This window comes from Homarus americanus, unplaced genomic scaffold, assembly GCF_018991925.1.
Source record: "Homarus americanus isolate GMGI-L3 unplaced genomic scaffold, GMGI_Hamer_2.0 scaffold10392, whole genome shotgun sequence".
Taxonomy (NCBI): Eukaryota; Metazoa; Arthropoda; class Malacostraca; order Decapoda; family Nephropidae; genus Homarus; species Homarus americanus.
The window spans coordinates 35,001-58,718 of NW_024735923.1; the positions used below are offsets into that span (position 1 = coordinate 35,001).

At 41.4% G+C, this 23,718-nt stretch overlaps 1 long non-coding RNA gene across 1 annotated transcript in view; it reads right to left on the bottom strand.

Moving 5' to 3' along the window:
- Positions 1 to 23,300, bottom strand: part of LOC121871635 — a 48,487-nt gene extending 25,187 nt beyond the window's left edge. The window contains exon 1 of the long non-coding RNA XR_006089920.1: positions 22,719 to 23,300. This is a non-coding gene — a long non-coding RNA (uncharacterized LOC121871635). The remainder of the gene's footprint in view (positions 1 to 22,718) is intronic.
- Positions 23,301 to 23,718: the final 418 nt, after the last annotated feature.

Sequence of the window (23,718 nt, forward strand, 5' to 3'; positions counted from 1 at the left end):
TGTCTTGAGTGCATTGTGTGAGTGTGTCTTGAGTGCATTATATGAAGAAAAAGTAGATATTCTTAAAAAAAATCATTAATATTCTAAATAAATCACAGAAAAATAAAAGATTAAACAAATGAACTAACCTAACCTAAACTAACCTAAACTAACCTAACCTAACCTAACCTAACCTAACCTAACCTAACCTAACCTAACCATATCAAATCTGTTCAGAGGTTTGAGCCCACGCCCTCCCTCCAAAAAAGTTAAACTGACCTACTTTGTAAACCTAACCTAACCTGGGGAGGAATTGGGTCACACTACTGCTAAAAAACAAGAGAGCAGAGAGATGGTGTTCTCTCTCACTCTCTCTCTCTCTCTCTCTCTCTCTCTCTCTCTGTATCTATCTACATTGGAGGCTTAGATTATCTATATATATACACCTCAATCTATATACCGCCGCTCCCTTCACCGTCAATATATCCTTTTCAGGTACTGTCAATAGGGGGCTGTGACGGTATATTTCTGAGGACTTATTCACCGCCTGGACACGTCAATGGTCACGGGTCTAGATTCTCACAGGGAACTTAAGGTAAATATTTTGTCGTAAGATTTTTTTTTCTTCTATGAGTGACTGGTGTAAGTTTTGGAGAGAATCACCTGAAGATTAGACACCCCGGTTTATTTTACCTTAATAATGATGTTAATTTAATCTAACCTAACCTAATCAAACCCGGGTAACATAAGGGTGGTTATTGGTGGTCCAACTATTCAATCTAGAGAAACTGGAATGACCTTTAACCTGTTCACTATTAACCGATACAAGATAACGACCCGATTATCCTGTTCACTGCGATAACGACCCAATTACTACCCAAATCACCCCTACTACTTTGCTGTAACTTGATTATGATCTTTCAGTCATATTTAAGGAGACATTTTATCTTAAGGGGTGTGAGGGGGTGGTGGAGGTGAGGGGTTGAGGGGTGGAGGGTGGTGGAGGAGGGGGTGGTGGGAGGTGAGGGGTTGAGGGGTGAAAAGGGAAAGATGGAGAAGAAGGTGAGGTGAGGGGTTGAGGGGTGGAGGAGGTGAACGATGGAAGAGGTGAGGGCGGTGAGGGGGAAGGATGGAGAAGGTGAGGGGGAGGTGTGAGGGGCTTGCCAGAGGTCACCAGGTGTTATATCTACCTGGCGTCTCTTGTCACCTGTTGATTTAGGAGGTAATGGTTATGATGGACATGTTTGTTTTTCTCTCTTGTCCATATATCCACAATAAACTCCTACAGCAAAATCCTACACAGGGTTAAAGGAATATATCCCCGGATTTATAAGACTTTCATTAAAGACGAGTTCCATACCGTAGAGAAGCCAACGTCAGGTCATTACTGGTGGCTGGGGGGCACGAGATCACCCTAACATAACCCTATTTTAATAATGTTCACCGCTTCTTCTTCGCTGTCGTCTTTATTCCTTATTTATTATCGTTATTTTGCTGTTATTCACCCATGCATTAATAACATACTATAATTGAGTTGGTATTTATCAAACGTCTTTACAAATGTTGATATAATTCCAGTAAATGTTAAATCAAATGTTCAATTATTATCTTATTTATATACACGTGTTAATTTCGATACTTGTTTGCAATATTAGAAAAAATCCCCTAAAATTATGTACTCTGCAACACTCGGGTATTTCCTACGTCCTGCAACACAAATTTATCTTGCAACATTTTACGGGTTATTACCATAATGATGTCTTGAGCCGACGGTACTCCAGCCTCGTCTTATCCGGCAGCAGCCGGGGAGAGAGAGAGGTGCCCCATCCTTCATCCTATCCGGCCAGCCCGTCTACTCCTCTAGGCATCCTGTCGGTCGATACCTCCAGGATTTGGGTGGAGAGAGAGGGAGGGAGGGAGGAAGGGAGGAAGGGAGCGGTGGAGGGAGGAGGGAGATAGTGAGCGATGGAGAGAGAGAGAGAGAGAGAGAGAGAGAGAGAGAGAGGAATAAACGTGTATATAAATAAACACATAACTATGAGGTGGCCGCCGCTGTGGTCATCAACTATTGGTCATTAAGGTAAGACCAGGTACAGTAAGTGTTACCTCTACTGCAGGTAACTCATGGGTACTCGGTCACTCACGCTGGTCCACCACAACATTTCGGTGCTCCTCTCTTGTCAGCACTAGTCCGGCCCTCAGCACTAGTTCGGCCCTCACCCTAATGTATATTGATGTCATATATACCAGGACTTATATACATAGACTTTGCATATATACACAGTGGCGTGTTTATATATAATCTCCTAATTCATGTGTATACTAAATGTTTACTCCACTTTGATACAACAACCATTAAGTTATAGTGTTTGTCGCGTCAATAACACAGACGGCGCTAAGTGGCCCCTAACGAGACTTACACACACACTCAAGGGGGTCATGTTATGTGTTACCTTACCCCTCCCCCAACCCCCCTTCCCCCTTTCCTCCACCCTACCTCTCCCTTTCACCCTGGAATGAGGTGAGGGAGGGCGTGTGGGTGTCAGAGTATCGGCTGCTGAATGTGACTTGATCTGAAGCCTTGTGGTGCATTTACGACTGGGTGGGCAACTCTCTCTCTCTCTCTCTCTCTCTCTCTCTCTCTCTCTCTCTCTCTCTCTCTCTCTCCCTTAGTTTCCTCTATCTCTCTCCCTTCATTTCTTCCTTCTCCTCCTTCTCTTCCTTCTCCCCCTCCTCCTCTTCCCTCCTTCTCTCTGATACAATCATCACTAGTCGGAGGCAATACAACATACATCATCGTTACACAAGAGCAAAAGTTACCTTGGTGTAGAAAAAACCATAAGACCCAGTCTCCAGTGGTAAGTGATAGGGATTCTAACCTTAACAGTCAGTTCCCTCAGGCTGTGGTATAGCTTCCTCTTGGCTCCCAACACTCATGTCAATCAGTAAGAGTCTCCAAGGTGTAAATCATGATAGGGATTCTCACCTCAATAGTCAATTCTCTCAGTATGTCGTATAGCTCCGTCTTGGCCCCAACACTCCTGTTATTCAGTGTGTTTTATTTTTGTTCATCTTGTCGTCACTAAACATCTTGCGTGAATATTTTTGCTGGTGAGAATGTGTATTGTGCTGCGTTTAATTATGGAACCTTATATACTGATGCTGCGTACACACTTACACACTTACACACACACACACACACACACACACACACACACACACACACACACGTTTTCTGTATATAAAGGTATAAATAAAAGTATTATTTACATATAAGGAACAATGTAAAGTATATTTTGTCCAGCGGGATTTTGTGGGGATTTATCCATCTAGATATCGAACCCAGGTCTTTAGGTCGTGATGTGAGTGTGCTGACCACTTCACCACGCCATCTGGATATCGAACCCAGGTCTTTAGGTCGTGCAGGTCTTTAGATCGTTCAGGTCTTTAGGTCGTTCAGGTCTTTAGGTCGTGCAGGTCTTTAGGTCGTTCAGGTCTTTAGGTCGTGAGGTAAGTCGTGTTGCTCATTATACTATGTTAGAAAGCCAATCCAGGCAGTAGAAGAAAATGATGCGATCATCTCGAGTCTGACGCAAGCCTAGAGCTTTTAACATTATTCTCATTATCAGACTTTTTAATCCTATGGTGGAGAATCTGCCAGAAACCTCCCTCCTCCTCCCTCCCTCCTCCACCTTCTCCACCTCCTCCTCTTCTCCTCCTCCTCCTCCACCTCTTTCCACCTCCTTTCTCCCTTCCTCTTCCACCTCTTTCACCTCCTCTTCCTCCTCACGTGCCCTGATGATGAGATTTTGTTAAAGGTGATGTGGACTTAACTGTTTGACACACACACACACACACACACACACACACACACACACACACACACACACACACAGACACAGACACAGACACACACACACACACTCACGCCTTTACTCTCGACAACAAACTTTCTCTCAGACCAATTTCTCTACACACTTGTGTTTTATATCCCTCTTACCCTGACACTGTCCATTAGCGGTCAAGAGTCTTCAAGAGGCTTAGAATCATTGAGTTATCTTGGCCACTGAGTTATCTTGGACACTGGGTTATCTTAGCCACTGAGTTATCTTAGCCACTGAGTTCTCGTGGCCACTGAGTTCTCTTGGCCACTGAGTTCTCTTGGCCACTGAGTTCTCTTGGCCACTGAGTTCTCTTGGCCACTGAGTTCTCTTGCCCACTGAGTTATCTTGACCACTGAGTTCTCGTGGCCACTGAGTTCTCTTGGCCACTGAGTTCTCTTGGCCACTGAGTTATCTTGGCCACTGAGTTATCTTGGCCACTGAGTCCTCTTGGCCACTGAGTTATCTTGACCACTGAGTTCTCTTGACCACTGAGTTCTCTTGGCCACTGAGTTATCTTGACCACTTGACCACTGAGTTCTCTTGGCCACTGAGTTCTCTTGACCACTGAGTTATCTTGGCCACTGAGTTCTCTTGGCCACTGAGAGAGAAAGAGAAAGATAGAAAGAGAAAGAAAATTTTGAGAAAAGAGAGAGGGAGACAGATAGAGAGAGAAATGGAGACAGAAAAGAGAGAGAGAGAGAGAGAGAGAGAGAGAGAGAGAGAGCACCAGCTTCTTGTCTCCCCAACGTCCAGTGTTTTCAAGAACATTTTGGTCCACCATTTTTGAAGCACCACAACACACTCCCCCGAGACCCCCCCCCTCCTTGGCCTGCTCTCCTCCTCCACACCTTCGCAATAAAACCAGACGCACTGCAATACCTCACCAAGACACAAGAGGCGAGAGGCACCAACAGCCGTGACTGATATAGTAGAACTTGACTTATGAATAGTATTAGAGTACATGATGGAGTTCGAGTACCTAGAGGACAATTATGAGTACTATTAAAATTCCGAGATATTTAAACCCTTTGATGACGATTACCATTATAAGTTTGGATTGTTTTCCCTGTTAGTCATTATACCATGATTACAGTGACAAGGTTAATTATTTCTAAAAGGTTTTCTTTTACCTTGACAACCTTCTGCAGTTGTACGTATACACACAGAGGTACACACAGAGGTACACACAGAGGTACACACAGAGGAGGGGGGGTGAGCATGTAAGGGTGACTGAGTACACAATATCATTATCCACCTCGATACACACACACACACACACTGTACAATACATTTCTCTTGTCACCCCACTATTGCCGCCTCTCCTGACTGACTGATCTGGTGAAGGTACAGGAAATACAGTCTAGCTCCCGTTGGTGTTTATCCTTAAGGAGGAAATAGGGACCCGGGAGGATGGGGAGGGAAGGAGGAGAATGTTACTCTCTACGGCTGATGCTGAGGCTGAGTACTGAGGGAGGCTGAGTACTGAGGGAGGCTGAGTACTGAGGGAGGCTGAGTACTGAGGGAGGCTGAGTACTGAGGGAGGCTGAGTACTGAGGGAGGCTGAGTACTGAGGGAGGCTGAGTTGAGGAGGTTTTTAAAGGCTGGAGAAGGAAGAGACTGTGTAGTGTGTTGGACAGCCGATGAGAGCCGAGGGATGGTCAGCCGATGAGAGCCGAGGGATGGTAAGCCGAGGCGAACGGAGCGTTGGACAGTCCATGAAAGCCGAGGGATAGTCAGCCGATGAGAGCCGAGGGATGGTCAGTAGGAACGGTCAGCTTAACTATCAAAACATCGCTACATAAACCGTAATATGTCTGACAGTTAATTTCCATCAGTTGGTGGTCGTCCAATAACCAGTAACTGACTTAGGATGGGTTACTGCCTGATAACACCAGTTGGCCTGAGGTGTACTGCCCTCCCCCCCACACCACCTGACACACGGCCCACTACCCACATCCAGGAGTAGTCGTTATACCAGGGTGCCTCCCTCCTCTCCCCCCCCTCCTCTCCCCCCTCTCCCCTTCCCTCTCCCCCCATCATAAACTCGGGCACTTACATCCTTTCTCTCCTTATATACGTAATAACATACATGAAAATACCATCATTATGAAACACCTAACCTAACCCAAACATAACATAGCCAAACATAACTCTAACATAACTCTAACATACCATAATCTTATATAACTTAACATAGCATAACTTAACTTAACAGTATTAATAATAATAATAATAATAATAATAATAATAATAATAATAATAATAATAATAATAATAATAATAATAATAATAATAATAATAATAATAATAATAATAATAACATTCAGTCAACGATTTAGTCAACCAGCAAGTCAGTTAACCAGTCAGTCAGTCAACCAGTCAGCAGGTGAAGCAGTCGAGTACCTTGGGTGACCAGCTTTAAGAAGTGGTAAGGTGTGAAGGTGAGACGTAGATAGTCCCTCCTTCCCTCCCTCCCTCCTTCTCTCCCTCCCTTCCTACCCCCCTCCCGCCCTCCCTCCCTCCCTCCCCCAATACCTGCGTCTTTAAGTAATTAGCGAATGTCAGTTTCACGGTCGCCAGGTGTGTCTCTTGTCAGCAGAGAGTAGACGCTGATATGTGGAGGAACACCGTGGTAGAGGGAGGGAGGGAGGGAGGGAGGGAGAGAGGGAGGGAGAGGAGAAGAAGGTGTGGTAGGACGGAGAGAGATAGTGAGAAGAGGAAGGGAGATAGGGAATGGAGAAGGTGAGAGATACCTATTGCCAACACCACTAATTAACCCACAATTTGATGCAAAACCAAAAATACCTAATGTCAATGAATTTTCTCATTATTGGCAATGCTGACCCCCCAAAGCCAAACCCAATCCAAAAATTACATTATTCAACCCCTCATTCTCCTGGTAAAATTTAAACACAAGTCACTTTACAAACTCATTCTAAGTTTCTCGGTGTTGCGTATTGTTTGGAAAAATCTGCCGTTCGTGTCCATTATAGAGGAAAGCTGTTTTGTGTGTGTGTGGTAATGTGGTAAATGGCCTGTGTGTGTGTGTGTCTGTGTGTGTGTGTGTCTGTGTGTGTGTGTGTGTGTGTGTCTGTGTGTGTGTGTGTGCGTGTGTGTGTGTGTGTGTCTGTGTGTGTGTGTGTTTGTGTGTGTGTGTGTGTGTGTGTGTGTGTGTGTGTGTCTGTGTGTGTGTGTGTGTGTGTGTGTTTTAGACATACATTACCGCGGTAGAGAGTGCGATTAGATGGAGTTGGGGTGGAGGAATGTGGCTGGTGTTGGTTGTGGGTGGGGGAGGGAGGGTCAGTGTTGATGGGGTGGGGGTGGTGGTAGGTCAGGAGGTGTGGTGGCGTGAGAGGCAAGGGGTGTAATAACCGTCGTTATTGTTCGTCATTTAAGCCATTTGAACGAATGTATAAAATCGCATCAATACAGTGAGGAAAAAAAAATAAGAAATATCTGCTGTTCCTCGACCATTTTAAAATGATTCGCCTTGTTTATTTATTAATTTATTTTTGTAGTAACGAGAATAAAACATTCAAGAGTTAGCATGCTATATCTTACTCAGCTTTTGTAAATATTGATGGAATGTTGGAATAGCAATGGGCACACACACACACACACACACACACACACACACACACACACACACACACACACACACACACACACCAACCTAACCTAAACTTAAGCCCAGGAAGTCTTAGAAATGTTTAATCAGGAGGTAAAATAAGCGAGGTAGACCTTTATCTCGAGGCTCTCCCACACAGGACTCGGTACAAGGAACACACTCACTTCTCACGGTCCCTGGGTAGTGTGAGGTTATTTCTCTCTCTGTGTATTTGTGTAATAGAAAGTGTAAAGCGAGTTGCAGGGGGGACAGTGTTAAAGAACGTGGTGTTACAGAAGGGCGTGAGGTATTTATTTTACAGGCGAGTCTAGCTAACCTAACCCAACCTAACCTAACCTAACCTAAACCTAACCTAACCCATCCCAACCCAGCCTAACCTAACCAAACCCAACCTCCCCTGAAAGCTATTGGTTGGTTCCGTCATGTTACGTCAACAATACACATAAGTTACACTACACCTGACCAAACCCGACCAGGTAATGAACCCCACCTGTCTCCTACATCACCACCAAATTGATGTATGTGTGCATGTGTGTGTGTGTGTGTGTGTGTGTGTGTGTGTGTGTGTGTGTGTGTGTGTGTGTGTGTTGGTATACTCGATCTCGTATTTATCTATCTATCCATCTATCTATCTATCCATCCTATCTATCCCAATACATTCACATACAGTATACATATAACATTAACCCACAAACTGTATCCACTGTCGACAATAGATAAATACTGAAGACTTATGATCAGGTGTTGAGACTCATTTTATGCCTGATATAATTTTTTTATTTAAGCAAATGGAGAATAATTGTTGGGGAGATGAGAGAGAGAAGGGGGGAGGTGGGGGAGAGAGAAGGGAGGAGGAAGAAAGAAAGGTTGAAGACAGACAGACAAGATAGACAGGCAGAGACAGACAGACAGACAGAGACAGACATACAGACACAGACAGAGACAGACAGAAAGACATACAGACACAGACAAACAGACACAGACACCATTCCTCACTACAATACCACTATAATACCCGAACTAATATAACCATAGACTTATTAGTATTGTTTTAATGCTTAACTGATAAATCTAAATTATATATATATATATATATATATATATATATATATATATATATATATATATATATATATATATATATATATATATATATATATATATATATATATATATATATATATATATATATATAGACTCTAGCCAGGTACTGATCCACGTCTATATTAATTACTTTAGTCCAGGTAACTCCATCATGACCTTTGACCCTTACACCTCACAGGTGCACACACACACACACACACACAATATTAAAATCAATAGAATAGATGAAACGTCACGAGCAGAGTAAGTGAAACGCGGGTTGAGGTGACCGTAGACTTTTACAACGGAAGGTCGGGTGCTGCGTGTGGCGACTGTTGGGTGCTGGCGACAACACACACACACACACACACACACACACACACACACACACACACACACACACACACACACACCACACACACACACACTATATCCTTGACCACCGAAGGGTCAAGACGTACCTGGCGCTCCTCTCGGAGCAGCTAGGTCAACTGTTATGTTGGCCCATACCAACTCCCTCCCCTGAACCCTCCTCCCCACCGGAATATCAACAAGTTCTCGCCAGAAGTTACAATTTCATTTAGGAAAGGAAAGGAACCAGTGTTAAACAGAGGTGAACAGTGATGAATAAAGGCTTAAGCCAGTGAGAACAATAACTCAACAGTAACAGCTGCACCCAAGTTAACTCACACAGTGAGGTCCCAGGTACCCAGTGATAACGGCCTGTGAGACCCAACTACCAGCGATGTGTTAATCCGTCTACGATAGGAAGGCCTGGAACCACACCTCACTCATATAACACCATCTGTGAGGGAATTACTACACCATGTGAGGCCCCTCATAACACCATATGTGAGGGAGTTACTACACCACGTGAGGCCCCTCATAACACCATCTGTGAGGGAATTACTACACCACGTGAGGCCCCTCATAATAATTAATCTGTGAGGGAATTATTTACACCACATGTCCCTCATAACACCATATGTGAGGGAGTTACTAACACGTGAGGCCCTCATAACACCATCTGTGAGGGAATTACTACACCAAATATGTCCCTCATCACACCATCTGTGAGGGAATTACTACACCACGTGAGGCCCCTCATAACACCATCTGCGAGGGAATTACTACACCACGCCAGGTCCCTCATAACACCATCTGAGGGAACTACTACACCACAATGTTAAAATCAATAGAATAAGATGAAACGTCACGAGCAGAGTGAGTGAAACGCGGGTTGAGGTGACCGTAGACTTTTACAACGGAAGGTCGGGTGCTGCGTGTGGCGACTGTGGGATGCTGGCGACAACACACACACACACACACACACACACACACACACACACACACACACACACACACACACACAGACAGACACACACACACACACACACACACACACACACACACACACACACACACACACACAAAATAATTGACCGCAATCCCTTAATCCTCACAATACCACGAGGATAGTATTCCCTCAACAGTCAAAGAATTAAAACGCCCGGACAGTCAGCCATCCCAACTCAGTTTTCTTCAGTGAATAAAATAAAAAATAAAATATTGAATAATCCCCCAGAAGATTATACACCCCAGCTTATATAATATTATACATTAATCCTACAATATTTTACAAAATCCTACAAGAATATAGTGTACATAAATCCTACAATATTATACATAAAACCTATACTATTAAACATAAATCCTACAATATTATCCATAAATCCTTCAATATTATCCATAAATCCTACAATAATATACATAAATCCTCCAATATTAAACATAAATCCTACAAGAATATAGTGTACATAAATCCTTCAATATTATCCATAAATCCTACAATAATATACATAAATCCTCCAATATTAAACATAAATCCTACAAGAATATAGTGTACATAAATCCTTCAATATTATCCATAAATCCTACAATAATATACACAAATCCTCCAATATTAAACATAAATCCTATAATATTATCCATAAATCCTACAATATAATCTATTAATCCACAAGTAAAAAATAGACTCGATGGTGTTCCCGATAAATCCCTTCCACTAAAATGTTTCCAGGAGACTGACGCACACCTGAAGGATTACCCCCCCCCCCCTCCATCCTTACCATGGCCTTAAGAAAATATTTAAATCCCAAGATCTTCCCGACAAATCCTAACCGACAACTTGGACATTCAGTTAACATTTCCGTATTTTTCATGCAGATGTGTGTGTGTGTGTGTGTGTGTGTGTGTGTGTGTGTGTGTGTGTGTGTGTGTGTGTGTGTGTGTGTGTGTGTGTGAGTATTTTTAGGTATGTGTGTTTTTAAATTTATGTATGTCTACGTGCCGTTATATATAATTGTTAGATATGTGTGAATATACATAGTGGTGAGGTCAGGTCACGCACTCTATCCAGTTAGTATACATAGTGGTGAGGTCAGGTCACGCACTCTATCCAGTTAGTATACATAGTGGTGAGGTCAGGTCACGCACTCTATCCAGTTAGTATACATAGTGGTGAGGTCAGATCACGCACTCTATCCAGTTAGTATACATAGTGGTGAGGTCAGGTCACGCACTCTATCCAGTTAGTATACATAGTGGTGAGGTCAGGTCACGCACTCTATCCAGTTAGTATACATAGTGGTGAGGTCAGGTCACGCACTCTATCCAGTTAGTATACATAGTGGTGAGGTCAGATCACGCACTCTATCCAGTTAGTATACATAGTGGTGAGGTCAGGCCGCCACTCTATCCAGTTAGCATAATATAGTGGTGAGGTCAGATCACGCACTCTATCTCAGTTAGTATACATAGTGGTGAGGTCAGGTCACGCACTCTATCCAGTTAGTATAATATAGTGGTGAGGCTGATCACGCACTCTATCCAGTTAGCATATAGTGGTGAGGTCAGACCACGCACTCTATCCAAGCAGTTAGTATACATAGTGGTCAGGTCAGGCCACGCACTTATCCAGTTAGTATACATAGTGGTGAGGCCGATCACGCACTCTATCCAGTTAGTATAATAGTGGTGAGGCTGCATCACGCACTCTATCCAGTTAGTATACATAGTGGTGAGGTCAGGTCACGCACTCTATCCAGTTAGTATACATAGTGGTGAGGTCAGATCACGCACTCTATCCAGTTAGTATACATAGTGGTGAGGTCAGATCACGCACTCTATCCAGTTAGTATACATAGTGGTGAGGTCAGATCACGCACTCTATCCAGTTAGTATACATAGTGGTCAGGTCAGGTCACGCACTCTATCCAGTTAGTATACATAGTGGTCAGGTAAGGTCACCGGTATACATAAACCATCTGAACCATTAGAGAAAATTGTAACTTAAAAAATATCATAGTTTGAACTTTTAACTTTATTGATTTAAAATAAAACACACGCGAGGTGGCTGGAGAGAACACACACACACACACACACACACACACACACAAAAACACACACACACACACACACGCACTTGAACGTCTACCACCATTAGGGACAGACGTTCATAATGTAGAAATAATCACCATTATATATTATGATATACGATTTATCATTGTCACACGATATAGCGCCGGGGGCAAAACAGTGCTAGACAATAAGGTCGTCTTTCCTATAGTAATAGATACAGATGATCGGCTTTACTGACCTCGTTAACTGCCCTATAAATTTTTCAAAGTGTTGAGATTTAAAAGGTCAGTCAATCCCAGGTGAGCCTTTGTGTGTGTGTGTGTGTGTGTGTGTGTGTGTATGGTTGTGTATGTGTGTGTGTGTTTTGCGTGTGTATGTGTGTGTGTTTCAGGTGTGTATGTGTGTGTGTGTATTCCAGTAACAGGAGCACACACAGCTCCTTAGCTCTCACCCCACAGCCAAGTAGCCCCCCCACTCCCCGGTATTGCATGACTGGGGCAAATTTTTCGTGACCTCATTTTCTGGGCTTTGTTATTACGCAATCTTGGTCAGGTGGTCAGCTGAGGTCACCTTGAGGTCACGAAGGTCAAGAGTGGTTATTGACTCAGGGTAAAGTTGTGATGACTATAATTGGTCTTGACGATTATAGAGTATGTTGGTATGTAGTTGATGTGGTGCTTTGTGTTTAAATAACAACAACAACAACAACAAAAACAACAACAACAACAACAACAACAACAACACTCACCACCAACACAGTAAACACCACCACCAACACCACTCACCACCAACACCACCACCAACACCACCACCACCACCACACCACTCACCACCAACACCACTCACCCAACACCACTCACCACCACACCACCAACACCACTCACCACCAACACAGTACACCACCACCAACACCACTCACCACCATCACAGTAAACACCACCACCACCACTCACCACCACCACCACCAACACCACTCACCACCAACACCACTCACCACCAACACCACCACCAGCACCACTCACCACCAACACAGTAAACACCACCACCAACACCACCATCAACACCACTCACCACCAACACCACTCACCACCATCACAGTCAACACCACCACCAACACCACCACCAACACCACTCACCACCATCAGAGTAAACACCACCACCAACAATTATCCACAACTTACACCATCAAATAATTACACATCAACAAAATTATTTCCACTGACACCAATTATCAGACTGACCGGTCAAACTCCACGCTGTTAAGGGATTATGCGTTTGGAACAGGTCTTTGAGGATTCTATAATTACAGGCTGTAGGTTGACTATAATTACAGGCTGTAGGTTGACTATAATTTGGCGAGTGTTAAAATGATTTGTTATAATTTGGATCATTGTCTTTGAGATGTTAGGATGGGAATGTTTCTTAAAGACAGACGAATAGGTTATGTCTTAATGGGGGTAGCACACACACACACACACACACACACACACACACAAAATATTTTTTTTTCAATCACATAAAATTTTAATTGCGAAAAATACGCAATAAATACTACACTTAAGCATAAGACAACGTTCAGCTGGTCCTGAAATTCACTCATTCTGATTGGCTGTTAATACTAAGTTTAATCTTGTGAGTGGTCGAGGTACTTATTGACGTCACGACTTACCTGTGTGAGAGGGGAGAGAAGACGAGGTGAGGAAAAACGTTGAATAGTGAGGGATATTTATTCTCTCTCTCTCTCTCTCTCTCTCTCTCTCTCTCTCTCTCTCTCTCTCTCTCTCTCTCTCTCTCTCTCTCTCTCTCCCAACACACACATTCCTCCCCACACAACCTCCACCTCCCTCCCCACCCCTTCCCCCACCCCCTCCCTCCCCCAGAAACACCAACACCCACAATTATTAACACCTGCCAGTGTATCATTCACGAAAAGTAATTTACAGTAAAAGAACAAAACATAAGAGAAAAATTGAAGTGTTTTTAATGATGAAAGAAACACGAATTTACGAGTTATGTTTCTAGCGGGTTATACATAAGATACATATTACATAATGCATATAACAAGATACATTTAAGAGATACAATTAACATGATACATATAAGAGATACATTTAAGATGATACATTTAACAAGATACATGTAACAAGATACATATAGCAAGATACATATAAGAGATACATAAAAAAATACATACTAGTGTAAAGCATCACTTAGTAAACACCGCAGTTAAGAGTAAAGTACAGGGTTTATGTGAGTCACTTATATAACGTTAAGTGCCGCATAGTGAAGTAATTTTAGCTATAACTGTAACTCCTACTTCAAACATAACTACAGTATTTTTTTTTGTAAGTGTTATTGTTTTGTTTGAAGAATATTGAGACAAGTTTAAAGACAATGGTATTTTGTGCTGTTTGGTTAAGTTAGGTTAGGTTAGTGTTAGTTTGGGTGAGGTTAGAGGTTTAGGTCATGTTTAAGTTTGGTTAAGTTAGGTTAGGTTAGTGTTAGTTTGGGTGAGGTTAGAGGTTTAGGTCATGTTTAAGTTTGGTTAAGTTAGGTTAGATTAAGTTTGGTTAGGTCAGGTTAAGTTGAGAATGAAAAATATTATTAACCATATATCACTCAACATTATATTTAACCATTAAGTAACAACCCAGAATAACACCAACGAAGCTGCCTTAAGTCCTCCTTATTTAGTACATCTTCAGGGAAAAAAATACTCCCATTATAATAATTTAGAATATTATACCAAAATTAGGGTAAAAATTATTATGATTAGATTAAAATTATAAAAATAATAATTAATAAAAAGTGGTATATGACAACTCACCCTAGCCCCGCCCTCCCTCTACTGACGTCACATGGCAACTCACCTAGCCCTCCTTCTCCCCACCCACACTCACATGCACTCACCTAGCCCGCCCTCCTTCTACTGACGTCACATGGCAACTCACCCTAGCCCCGCCCTCCTTCTACTGACGTCACATGGCAACTCACCCTAGCCCCGCCCTCCTTCTACTGACGTCATCACAGCTTTAGATAAATCTCCACGTTTTTCTGCTGATTATATTTTCATTTCAAATCCAATCAAAAAAATAATTAATGGCGTAGTTTATGATTTTTGGGGGAGGCAAGAAAATATGTTATTAATATATATTGAATTAACGCGTGGGAATATGTATTGAAATCTGATGTTCCTTTAGGTGTAACTTATAAAACAATGGTGTATGTAACCCTTGAGTACGATGGCTTAAGCATTTGAGTACGATAAACCCCTTGAGTACGATGGATTAAGCATTTGAGTACGATAAACCCCTTGAGTACGATGGATTTAGCATTTGAGTACGACAAACCCCTTGAGTACGGTGGATTAACTATCTGAGTATGATAGCTGAACCCCTCCAGACATACACCCACATCTTTCCACACACTCACACACGCAGATACTCGCCTACCCACACGGACACACGCCTACCACACACCACGCCAACCCACACGGACACACGCCTACCCACACGGACACACGCCTACCCACACGGACACACGCCTACCCACGCGGACACACGCCTACCCACACGTGTTGCATGGCATGGATAGCAGATGAAGTAGCAGGTCTCCATGGCAACGGATGTCAACAACCTCCCCCACCACTCTGCTTCCCCATAACCCTCCATGTGCACACCATAATCCTCCATGTGCACACCCTGTCCCCTCCATGTGCACACCATAACCCTCTATGTGCACACCATAATCCTCCATGTGCACACCATAACCCTCCATGTGCACACCATAACCCTCTATGTGCACACAACAAGATATCCAAAGTTCACTCGCCTTAATCTCGTCTTTTATCCCAAACTTTTCAAACTTTGGATTTTCTTTTGGGAAAGTTTCATTTTTAATAATAAGAAGTTTGAGACGACTAGAAAACTATGGTGGTCTATTTTTTGTGTCAGATTACACACACACACACACACACACACACACACACACACACACACACACACACACACACACACAAACACAAACACACACACACACACACTCACACACACACACACAGATAGAGAAACCAGACAGACAGACACAGACAGACAGACTAGCGTATACACACACATGGAAGCAGCACATTAAAAACAGCAGTGTTACCAGACAGATATACTGGACACCACCATTTGATGCCGGAGTCTACACCACAAAATGTTCTGGGATCATTTTATATGTGGGTGAACAGCTGACGTGATGACCAGCTCTCTCTCTCTCTCTCTCTCTCTCTCTCTCTCTCTCTCTCTCTCATCAACTGGGGTATCAAAGCCTTGGTAGGACCCACTCCATTGGTACATTGTGCCTGGACAAAATTCACACATTAATAATAATAATAATAATAATAATAATAATAATAATAATAATAATAATAATAATAATAATAATAATAATAATAATAATATCGCGATTTATTATTAGTAGTTGTCCACATCAATACTAATAATATCAATAATAATAACATCCCTATACATAAAACACCAGTCAACATTATCATTAAAGAACACAGAGTATAAACTGACAATAAACCAAACAACAAAACACACAAAAAAAACAGACAAATAAAACACCAATAAAATAATTCACAATTGAAAATAGTAAACACAGAATCCTTTCACAAACTGACAATCATGAATTCGTTAGCAAAATTTCCCTTTTTCCCCCCGTGAGTCAGATTTCCCAATTATTGTGAAACGCAGCGGCGGGGAAAATGTCATTCGCTCTCTGTAACTATTTCCCTGTCAATCACCTCAGGGGTAGTAGGCGTTATCAACTAGATTAGACTAGGGCATAACCTTCGAACATGACCTATAGATAGAAGCTACAACAATTATATACAAGATCTACAACGGGTATACACAGGGGTAACAACTATTATAGGCCACCTACAACAATTATAGACAGCTACAACAAAATTCATAGGCAACCTGTGTGTGTGTGTGTGTGTGTGTGTGTGTGTGTGTGTGTGTGTGTGTGTGTGTGTGTGTGTATAGGTTCACTTGGGGGTGCTATATATAGTTAGTTACATTAAAGTGGTCAAGCTCTTTACCTGGCTGCCTACTCCACTTTTTCTCACCTTAACAGATAAGTCACATCACAACAGATCAAATGTGTGTGTGTGTGTTTGTCTGTCATCGGTCGGTGTAATAATAACCCAATCACGATAAACAGTAATAATAATAATAATAACTTCAAACAACAACAACACTATAACAACAATAACAACAATTACAATAATAACTACAACAACAACAATAACAAAAAAATAATAACAATAACAACAACCTCAACAACTACACTAGCAACTACAACAAGAACAAACACAACAACAACTACAATAACAACTACAACAACCACAGCAGCACATTACAACACTCACCAGGGAATATTGAGATTTAATTCCCCAGTACAACATTGTTATTATATTGTGTGTGTATTAAAGCGTGTGGAAATTGCAAAACAAACACATAAAACACTGTCCTACAAAGAGTGCGTGTGTGTGTGTGTGTGTGTGTGTGTGTGTGTGTGTGTGTGTGTTTTCAGCTGTGATTGAGAGCAGTATTTGGTTGAGTACATTAAATTTAGTGCATTAAATTGAGTGCATTAAAATTGAGTACATTAAATTGAAAGAGTACACTAAATTGAGTGCGTTGGATTGAGTGCGTTAGATTGAGTGTATTCAACTCGGGAGAAATAGAAAACGAATCTCCCATTCTCTTTAAATAACAACGTGTCATTTACTATTATTAAAATAAATATTCCACAACTTGAAGACGTTCGGTTTTATTATTATTGTTTGTGGTTTACGCAGTTGTTGGTGGCGAAAAATAAACCAAAATATAAATAAACCAAATAAAAATATAAACGAAAATATTCAAAAATAAACCAAAACATAAATATTAAACCAAAACATAAATAAATTAAACCAAAATAAACCAAGGATCATTCTATCATATCATCTCTCTCCTATCACAGTATGTATTTTATTTCAGTAAACCAACAAACTGATGAAATAAATTACGTTCTTTATCCAACATGAGGATTTTTTTAATTTTTGGACGACTCAAAATAAAATACAGTCCCCACCAAAGTAATTAAAATTGCAATATATCTTTAATCTTCAATAAATGTAATGACTAAGTTTGTCACCCAAAAAATAATTTATATATCGGCTTTTAATTTTAGGAAAGTCGTATTCATTAATCTAACCTAACCTAACCTAACCCAACCTAGCCTTACGTAAGCTCTCTACGGCAATTCCTTCCCTGAATTAATTACTAATATAAACGGTAACTCTCTATAATACTTCACATAATTCCATATAATCTTCCAATTATACTCTCTTACATAATCAACTATATCAATCATACATATTTACATAATTCAACATAATTATCATACTGTTTACATATCTATCATGTTCTTAAGACATATATCATACTCTTAAGTCATATATCATACTCTTAAGTCATATATCATACTCTTAAGTCATATATCTATCATACTGTCTGATATAAAAATTTAATAAGCTGTGAACGTCTCAGAAAATGTTATAATATGGCTCTTTGATGTGTGAGGGCGCTGTGTGTAGCTGTGTGGCAATATGGTAATTAACCCTGGGCTCTGACTGTGGGATTACCGCCTCTGACGTCTGTTGGGAAGGGGAGGGGGAAGAAGGGGAAGGTGTGAAGGGAGGGTAAGGGAAGGGGTAGAAGCCATGGGTGTATGTGTGTGTGTGTGTGTGTGTGTGTGTACTGTATGTAAGTATGTTTTGTGTGCATATATGGTTGTATGTGTATATTTAGGTATATTCTATTGTTTATATCATAACCACAATACCAATATAACTATCATATTTTTTCCATACTTATCCTTGGCTTAGAGAGATAAAATTGTTTTTTAGTTTGACAGAATAATTAATAGAGTATTGTGAGGTAAAACTGTATTTTCCAGTATTACATAATGTATCGTAATGCACCGGGCCTGTGGTATTTTTTTCTCAATCCTGTAATACATTTCGATACAGTATTTATTTAGAGTAACGTTAATGAATTCATACACGATAAATATGTTATTGTATTATCATAGTACACTCGTCAACACACCAACACCCCTCACACACCCCACCAACACCCCCTCACCACACACCCCCCACACCCCACCTCCCCACACCTCTCTAAATAAATCAACCTTGGTTAACGTTGACAAACATAAGTACAGACACACACATCGCTATTGTTGTTATTGAAGCACTATACGTGTTAGAGAATAAATAGATATAAATTAGGTTCTATTTAAAGTTTATTGTGTTTGATAAATAAAACAGGTAAGTGTGACATACTAATTTATTTGTTTATTTATTTATTTATTTACCGAAAATAAATTATTGGCGAGCAAACACATCAGGTCAAGTGGTGAAAGTGTTTCCATATATAACACACACCCACACACACACACACCCACACACCCACACACACATACAGACACACACACACACACACACCACACACACACACACACACACACACACACGCACACACACGCACCACACACACACACACACAGACACGCCACACACACACACACACACACACACACACACACACACACACACACACACCCCACAGTGGTCAATACCTACATCAACAAGACCAATCACCACATTTAACCACACTCATTTTAACCCTTCAATTTAACATACATAATTCATAAGTATTTTACCAAGATACAATTTAGCTTTTTATCTTGTAACTAAAGACAATGACTGAGTGACACCCTAATGACTGAGTGACACCCTAATGACTGAGTGACACCCAATGACTGAGTGACACCTAATGACCATGATGAGTGACACTAATGACTGAGTGACACCCTAATGACTGGTGACACCCTAATGACTGAGTGACACCCTAATGACTGAGTGACACCCCTAATGACTGAGTGACACCCTAATGACTGAGTGACACCCTAATGACTGAGTGACACCCTAATGACTGGTGACACCCTAATGACTGGTGACACCCTAATGACTGACACCCTAATGACTGAGTGACACCCTAATGACTGAGTGACACCCTAATGACGAGTGACACCTATGACTGGTGACACCCTATGACTGAGTGACACCTAATGACTGAGGTGACACCCTAATGACTGAGTGACACCCTAATGACTGAGTGACACCCTAATGACTGAGTGACACCTATGACTGAGTGACACCCTAATGACTGAGTGACACCCTAATGACTGAGTGACACCCTAATGACTGAGTGACACCCTAATGACTGAGTGACACCCTAATGACTGAGTGACGCCCTAATGACTGATTGACGCCTAATGAGGCACTATGACTGAGTGACACCCTAATGACTGGTGACACCCTATGACTGAGTGACACCCTAATGACGAGCACCCTAATGACTGAGTGACACCCTAATGACTGAGTGACACCCTAATGACTGAGTGACACCCTAATGACTGAGTGACACCCTAATGACTGAGTGACACCCTAATGACTGAGTGACACCCCTAATGACTGAGTGACACCCTAATGACTGAGTGACACCCCTAATGACTGAGTGACACCCTAATGACTGAGTGACACCCTAATGACTGAGTGACACCCTAATGACTGAGTGACACCCTATGACTTGTACAGCTGCCAATAAAGGGCATAGGGATAAAAAGGTTGTGTTTATATATAGCTGAGTCAAACAAGTGTCCTAGCAGTGTCCTAGCAGTGTCCGTGTCCTAGCAGTGTCCGTGTCTTAGCAGTGTCCGTGTCTAGCAGTGTCTCTTGGTGTCGATGTCTGCCCAGTGTCCGTGTCCTAGCAGTGTCTAGCAGTGTCCTAGCAGTGTCCTAGCAGTGTCCTAGCAGTATCCGTGTCCTAGCAGTATCCGTGTCCTAGCAGTGTCCGTGTCCTAGCAGTGTCCTAGCAGTGTCCTAGCAGTGTCCGTATCCTAGCAGTGTCCAAAAACAGACCCCAGCAGTCCTCGTGTACTAACAGGTCCTAACAGCATCCTAACAGTCCCCGGCAACAGTATCCTAACAGTCCCCGGCAACAGTATCCTAACAGTCCCCGGCAACAGTATCCTAACAGTCCCCGGCAACAGTATCCTCTCTCTGTTACAACACTATCAAAATCGGCTTTACACACTGATGGGGAACTGGACGCCTCAACTCACTGTATGAACAAGATACGATTTCCGACCCTATGTGCAATTTTAGTTAAGACCTCGCTGGCTGGCTGGGTGGAAACGCACTATATTACTTCCAGAAACATTTAAATATCTCGTATGTGCAAATATTGTGAGCCTTTACTAATATAATAATGAATAAATAGAAATTATACACCAATAAACTCAGAATACGTGGATAATATACATAAATATACACGAAAATAAGTAAATAAACATAAGTAGAATTCATTACAAAATAATTATCAGCAAAATAAAATAAAAATAATTAACCCAATTATGCAAATTAAAGGTAAATTGAAATATAATTGGTAGGTAATTAAATGTTGTTATTAAGAGATATGTTTTAGACTCGGGTTGCCAATCAGTGTTTCTCTGTACGTTCAGATCTACCCATCACTAAAATGACTATCTCAAGCACTCAGAACCCGGACAATCATTCCTTTAGCCAGTCAGAATCTCTATAATAATTAATTTAGACAATCAGAACCTTTACAATCATTCCTTAAGACAATCAGAACCTCGACAATTATTCTTCAAGACAATCAGAACCACAACAATCGTTCCTTATGAGAATCAGAACCTCAACAATCATTTCTTAGGACAATCAGAACCTCGACAATCATTCCTTAAGATAATCAGAACCTCAACAATCATTCCTTAAGACAATCAGAACCTCGACATCATTCCTTAAGACAATCAGAACCTCAAAAATCATTATTTAAGACAATCAGAACCTTGACAATCATTCCGTAAGACAATCATAACCTCAACAATCATTATTTAAGACAACCAGAAGATCAACAATCATTTCTTAAGACAATCAGAACCCCAACAATCATTTCTTAAGACAATCAGAACCTCAACAATCATTATTTAAGACAATCAGAACCTCGACAATCATTCCTTAAGACAATCAGAACCTCAACAATCATTATTTAAGACAATCAGAACCTTGAATTGATTCCTAACATACACACACACACGCGCGCGACAAATTCGACTGTCATGTCGTATCGAGATGTATTCACCGCGAGGATTTAAGAACATTAACTGATTGCTAACTAGGGAGGAGAGAGAGATAACGTGAAATAAAGATAGAGAGAGAGAATTAAGTTAATCTGAGAGTAAAGTGGATAGGGAAAGATGGATAGATGGATACAAGTAATAGAAGCTCCAAAAGTTGCTGGTAGCGAAAGACAGAAAGGGACAGAGGCACAGACAGATATGCAGACACAGTGAGACAGATAGAGAGAAAGACACAGAGACACATATACAGGCAGACAAACGGACAGACAGACAGACGGACAGACAGACAGACAGACGGACAGACAGAGAAGTTTTAAATATTTTTTTCATTAGCATTTTTGGAATATGTCAATATGTATGTATGTATGTATGTATGTATGTATGTATGTATGTATGTATGTATGTATGTATGTATGTATGTATAACAACAATAGTAATAATAATAATAATAATCTTACCTTATAAATCGAGTTTTCGCATCAGCTGTTCACGATGCCAATATCTTGCTGCGTGTAGTGATGCTGACTGTCCGTGTGTATGTATGTATGTATATATATATATTGTGTATGTATATGTGTACGAGGTCCCCACACACACACACACCACCTGTGCCTTTAGTTATTACACAGTTACACACAATAATCACTTCTTCTCAAGTCTCATAATTTCGTCGCTTGGGAAACATCTTAAATTTACTTTCTCGATTTAATTTTGTTTTTACACGATTTATTTCTCTCTTAAGTTTGTCCAATTTGTGTTTTAGTTTTATTTTCTTCGTCTAGTTTTTTGTAGTTTCACGGTCAAGGGTTTTAAAATTTCAGCCGTAATTATGTGTAATAGTTATAATTATCCACAATACAAGTCGGTAACATTAATTACTGATTATAGAGAATTATTGTCCGGGATGATGTTGTGATTATTTAATACAGCCGAGGTAATAAGGTGTTAATAAAGGGGTGAATTATGTGAGTGTAAGAGAGGGTGTAGCGGCCGCCTGTGTCCACCTACACCAGCCACACTCACGGCCCCAACACAACACCCACCACCCCTCGGTACGACAACCTACCCTACAGGAGGAGCCGACAGGTAGCCGCCCTTCCCGCTGCCACACACACGACCATGTATTGATAAATTGATCACCTGTGACATTACCTGTGTATAAATGGCAATTATATCTTTATCAATACATTATAACGCCTGTGTCTGTACTACTGACATCAAAGTACGTGTTTATAAGGGATTAAATAGTGAAATATGAGAGCAGTTGGTGAACGAATGTCAGAGGGAAAGTCTTCCCGCCACCTCCACCACCTCACCTGTTGCTCGCTGCCACGTAGGCCGCTGGGAATTCGGGAATATATTCCAAACATGGGAACTGATTCCAAGTCTGGCACAGCGAGCAGGAAAATATACTTGTATCCCGGGTATTTGTCGTGACTCTCAGCGTTCATGACTGTG